The following is a 6,000-nucleotide window of genomic DNA, read 5'->3' as shown; positions in this document are numbered from 1 at the left end:
ATTTATACTTTAATGCCACAAGGGCATTCTAAATTGACAAAATTTGTCAAAATCGCTATAGCCATTCTGAAGATATAAGCATTCTAGCTGACATCCCCTTTCTTTGTATATATACATTGTATATATTTCTCTATATATATATATATATATCCGATATTTTTACTATCTACGTAACGATCAGAATTGACCTGTTCGTCTATTTGTGATTTCGCCGGCAGTAAAAATATTCGCGGATTAATAGAAAATTTTACTTTTATTTATCGCAAATGCTATGGTCTACTAAACCACTAAATATTACCCAATGACCATCAAAATTGGAAGGCTTCTGCCCAGTCCAAAATCTAGCCCCATGCTAAATTTCGCTTCGATTGGTCTATAATTGTGACCTGTAGAGCAACTGCAAAATCAGGAAATTTTTCAGTTTTTGGTCCATTTTAACCCCTAAATGTTATGCGATCATCTCCAAAAGAAATAGGGTTCTATTCTGACCTTAACCCCAGCTACATTCTAAATTTCGTGAAGATCGGGCCATAATTGCGAGCTATAGAGTGATTACAAATTAACATGGACAGACGGACGGACGGACATATATAGCTAGATCGACTCAGCTCAAATATATAGATAATATATATATATATATATATATATATATATATATATATATATATATATATATATATATATATATATATATATATATATATATATATATATATATATATATATATATATAAACTATAAACTATACTATAGAAAAAAACTATATATAAAAACTTGAAGTAAAATAACATAAAATTTTTATTATCTCTAATGTATTTAATACATAGAATGTAATGAAACTTGAGTACCTTTTTATGTATAGTGTAAAATTTTCAATAAAATTTACTTGAATACAAACTACATATAAATTATTCAACTTTTTACAGTTTGGGCGGATATGGTCGATTTTGGGCGGTTTTTATAAAAAATTTGGGCTGAAATAAAAATTTCAAACGGCAACACTGATCGTGTCTGTTCGGCGTTGCTACCAGTGTTGCCGTTTGAAATTTTTATTTCAGCCCAATTTTTTTCTAAAAACCGCCCAAAATCGACCATATCCGCCCAAACTGTAAAAAGTTGAATAATTTATATGTAGTTTGTATTCAAGTAAATTTTATTGAAAATTTTACACTATACATAAAAAAGGTACTCAAGTTTTATTACATTCAATGTATTAAATACATTAGAGAAAATAAAAACTTGATTGTTGTTTTACTTCAAGTTTTTTTATATATATTATATATTATATATATATATATATATATATATATATATATATATATATATATATATATATATATACATTAAAGTCATTATTATTATTCAGGTTTTTATACCCTACAACACTATGTGTTGGCGGTATTATAACTTTGATTGGGCCAAAAATTATGTAACACCACGATATATTGGTTTCCCACATAGGAAAGCATATATGGATCTTCTTATCTCGCCGAGCTGAGTCGATCTAGCTATGTATGTCCGTCCGTCTGTCCGTCTGTCCATGTTAATTTGTAATCACTTTACAGGTCGCAATTATGGCCCGATCTTCACGAAATTTAGAATGTAGCTGGGGTTAAGGTCAGAATAGAACCCTATTTCTTATATTTAGGGGTTGAAATGGACCAAAAACTGAAAAATTTCCTGATTTTGCAGTTGCTCTACAGGTCACAATTATAAACCAATCGAAGCGAAAGTTAGCATGGGGCTAGAGCTTAGGGCTGGCCAGAAGCCTCCCAATTTTGATTGTCATCGGGTAATATTTAGTGCTTTAGTAGACCATAGCATTTGTGATAAATAAAAGTCAATTTTTCCATTAATCCGCGAATATTTTTATTGCCGGCGAAATCACAAAAAGACGAACAGGTCAATTCTGACCATTACGTAGATGCCGATAGTAAAAATATCGGATATATATAGCGAAATATATACAATGTATATATACAAAAGAAGGGGATGTCAGCTAGAATGCTTATATCTTCACAATGGCTGGAGCGATTTTGACAAATTTTGTCGATTTAGAATGCCCTTGTGGCATTAAAGTATAAATACTAAAAAATCGCATAAAAAGATACCAATAATGATGTTCATATAGATTTTGTACTATTTTGTGACATTTTTTTTATTTTTTCATATTTTTTATTGCATGCGATTTTTTCAAATTGACTTATAATATTGAAGTATTTATTTTGTAATATTTTTTCACTTTACAACACAGGTTAGGGTTATGTTTTATATACAGATTGCAATTATCGTTCGATCCTCACGAAATTTTTCACAAAGTTAGGGTTAGGCAATGTCCGCAATATATTTAGGGGTTGAAATGGACCAGCAACTCAAAATGTTCCTGATTTTGCAGCCGTTATGAAGGTCCCAAATATAAACGTAAGGACACGAAATCTCACATGAAGTTAGAGCATAGGACAGCGGGTAGAATGGACCACTACTTTTGTGTAAAAAAATACCAACATTACTTACAGGCGATACACAACAGGCGAACTTCAGGCTTTTTTATGCTGATTTCGTTGACGAATATAGCCAAATATCGTAGACAAGCAAATCATATAGATGAGTCTAAATTTGGAGACACAGAGGGGCCTCTTGCTTTAGGAGATGATCGCAAAATATTTAGGGGTTTAAATGAACCAAAAACAGAAAAAAAATTCCTGATCACACAATTGAAGCCAATTGACACGCCTGAGAAGATAGGTAAGCACAGGGAAGAATTCTGGCATTTTGGATGACCATTGGAATATATTTAGCCGTAAAATGGACCACAAAAACTAACAGCACGACGGAGTGCATAAATATTGGGAAAATCTCCCTGGTCAAAATGCTAAGGGTAATATGTTGGAGTGCTCCGTGACATAATTTCAAAAGCGAAATCTTCCAAAATGGATTTGAGCATGAGGGGGCTACTAACATATTGTAGGGTTGTAGGGTATCACATGGTCGGCCCCGCACGACTATAGCCTAATGTATTATATATATATTATTAAAAACTTAACAAAAATCTATAAAATAAATAATGATTCATCTTAGTAAAAAAATATAAAATTCAGTTAGTAATAAAAAAAATTAAATTACGTAAAAATAAACAATGAAAAATAAATGTGTACCCAATATGGAAAATATCCTCCCAAAATCCGCCCAAACCACAAAATTTATCTTTTTTCCGCCCAAATTTGGACGGAAACGCCCAAAACGGCAACACTGGTTGCTACTGGAACATTGAACATTTCTCCCCTCCTGCCATGGTGTGCACGAAAAACTGATTGAAATTTGAAGAGTGCGATTGGAATTCGGTGAGCAAGTTCGGTAGTATGGTGATAGCTTTCGTATAGACCGAAACATCCGTAAACAAATTCTCCAGTGTGACACGATCACGGCGAGTTCGATTCCAAAACAGAAAAGAAAAATTCCGAGCCAGAAAAAAAAATTCAAATCCATTAAAAAATAAATAAAAACGCAAAAACAACAATAATTGTAATTGTTGAACGCGAGAGCGTGTTTGTTTTATTGTTTTTGGTGGCGTTGGCAGACGTCAAGAAAATAATAACAAAAAAACGTTTTATTACTTTGTGAATGAAATAATTGAAAACAAAAGAAAAATACAAAATAAAAGTTAACAAAACAAATCTAGAAAATATTACAACTGGAAAAAGTATCTGCAAGATATCAAGTGTGTAAAACAGTTATTTTTCAGCGATTCAAACTGGTGACAACCCAAATACCTTCAAGCCAACAAACCTCTTCGACAACGTTGCTTCTTCCATTGTGCTAAACTAAAATTGAATATTCAAATTAAATTAAAACAACAACAGAAAATATTAAAAACCTGACTATCCAAAAAAAAAAAAAATATATATATATACAAACAAAGTCTAGTGAATGCGCCAAAAGTGAAAAAATTATATGAAAAAATATTGAAGTTCTTGTCGTCTTGAATAGTTTTTGTCGTCGAAGCGGAATAGCAGTATATTAAAAAAACAAAATCAAAAAGGTGATTATCTATGACAGCTGTTTTGATAACCACGAAATTATTGGAAATAACAATTTTATGGAGCCCTGGAGTGTTTCTAGCTATGTATTACATCATGTGTACATAGTATAAAAACACACAACGAAATGTATACATACAAATGCATACATATACGAACAACAATCAGTATTATATATTTAATTGTTATCTAATGACTGCAATCGAATTTGTCATAATTGTAGAAGTGTGTATTATTTTTGAATCAACAGTTTAGTATATACATATGTACTTGTTTGTAAACAAAATTTGAGAGACTTATGTTGAAATCCATTGGCGCCCAATTGAAAAATTGGACATCCAGAGAAGAAAGAATGAACATCGAGGGAAGAATTTTCATTAATAAGTTTTTGATTTGGCTTCGATTGAAAGAAGTTTTGATACAAAATACGCAATTCAAACATGTGTTAATATTAAACGTGTAAAACCCAGAGCACAAATTTGCTCGTTTTCACTCGGGAGTGAAATTTTCGGCTAGCGACGAATTGCTCGAAGAAGGCGAGTTTTTTAAGCAGTCCACTTTTTGTTTTGTGCGGGAGCACTCCTGTTTAGAGTGGGAGCAGAATCGCTCAAAATAGAGCAGGAGTTTACCCTATGAGTGTAAATGAGTGAAAAAAATATTTTGTTTTCTGATTGCTTTGTGCGTGTGCGGGTGAAGAGGGGGAGGAGGGGTGTGATCGTGTACAGAAAAAAAATCGTAGACATAGATATACAACATCGGTATGACAAAAACTAAAAGAGTACTCGGCAAGAGTAGAATCTGCTCGATTTGGAACAAAATTTGCTCCCACTCAAAAACGAGGAAAACTTGCCCACTCCTAATGGAGCGATATCGAAAAGATGAGTTTGCTCGATTTTTTTGCTCTCAGGAGCGCTCCCGCTCGAATTCGACGAGTTTCACTCTTTGCACAAATTCAGGCGAGTAAAAAGCCGTTAAGTTCTGCCGGGCCGCACTTTCAAAACCCTGCACCCTGAGGTAAAGAAATTATTCACAAATAAAAACAAGCAAAGGCTACAGTCGAGAGGGGCCGACAGTTGAATACCCTACAACACTATAATAAACCATACAGTTTATATAGGCGAAATACTCGACAGAATTCCGTAAGATATTGTGGCAAATAATAAAAGAAATCCACCAGGTTTCGTTCTCTAATTTTCGAATAATAGCAACTTAAACTAATTTGCTCATTTCCAATTTATTGGTAGATGTGGCACATAAATGGTCTTCCTAGATCTGGAACCAATATTTCCCAAAGATCTATAATCTCTCAGAAGTGGCCAAAGATTAACATTTATTATTGGTTTTTGACTGAAACGCATATATATGAGATACAGACATTTGTACTATATTCTTCAACGAAATCAGCATTAACGAAATAGTCAGAAGTGCGTCTTTCCTGTATTTGTGAATTCTCCAAAAAATCACTGGAATGGACATTTTCGTATTTTGTCTACAAAAGTTGGCAAACTACTTCACACAATGAATATTTTTGGATGGCCATCCGAAACTGCTTGGCTTTTGCAATGTCCGGTAACCCCCATTCAAATGTGCATGAGGATCGGGCGATAATTACGACCTGTCGACAGTTTTGAAGTTTTTTGGTCCATTTCAACCCCTAAATATATGGCGATCATCTCCAAAAAGAGTAGGCATCTATTCTGACCCTCATCTTATCCCCATTCTAAATTTCGTGAAGATCGGGCCATAATTGCGACCTGTAGAGTGATTACAAATTAACATGGACAGACGGACGGACGGACATACATAGCTAGATCGACTCAACTCGGCGAGCTAGGAAGATCCATATATACTTTCCTATGTGGGAAACCAATATTTCGTGGTGTTACATAATTTTTGGCCCAATCAAACTTATAATACCCCCAACACATAGTGTTGTAGGGTATAATGACTGGATTAAATATTC

At 33.4% G+C, this 6,000-nt stretch overlaps 1 protein-coding gene across 1 annotated transcript in view; it reads left to right on the top strand.

Annotated features, from left to right (window-relative positions):
* Positions 1-3,279: 3,279 nt before the first annotated feature.
* Positions 3,280-6,000, top strand: part of LOC101897176 (segmentation protein cap'n'collar) — a 165,342-nt gene continuing 162,621 nt past the window's right edge. The window contains exon 1 of the mRNA XM_059127016.1: positions 3,280-4,039. The gene's annotated coding sequence lies outside the window, so the exon portion shown is untranslated. The remainder of the gene's footprint in view (positions 4,040-6,000) is intronic.

The sequence above is a fragment of the Musca domestica genome, unplaced genomic scaffold (genome assembly GCF_030504385.1).
Source record: "Musca domestica strain aabys unplaced genomic scaffold, Musca_domestica.polishedcontigs.V.1.1 42, whole genome shotgun sequence".
NCBI classification, from domain to species: domain Eukaryota; kingdom Metazoa; phylum Arthropoda; class Insecta; order Diptera; family Muscidae; genus Musca; species Musca domestica.
The sequence above is the reverse complement of the archived record's forward strand: the minus strand, read 5'-3'. Positions and strand labels throughout refer to the sequence as shown.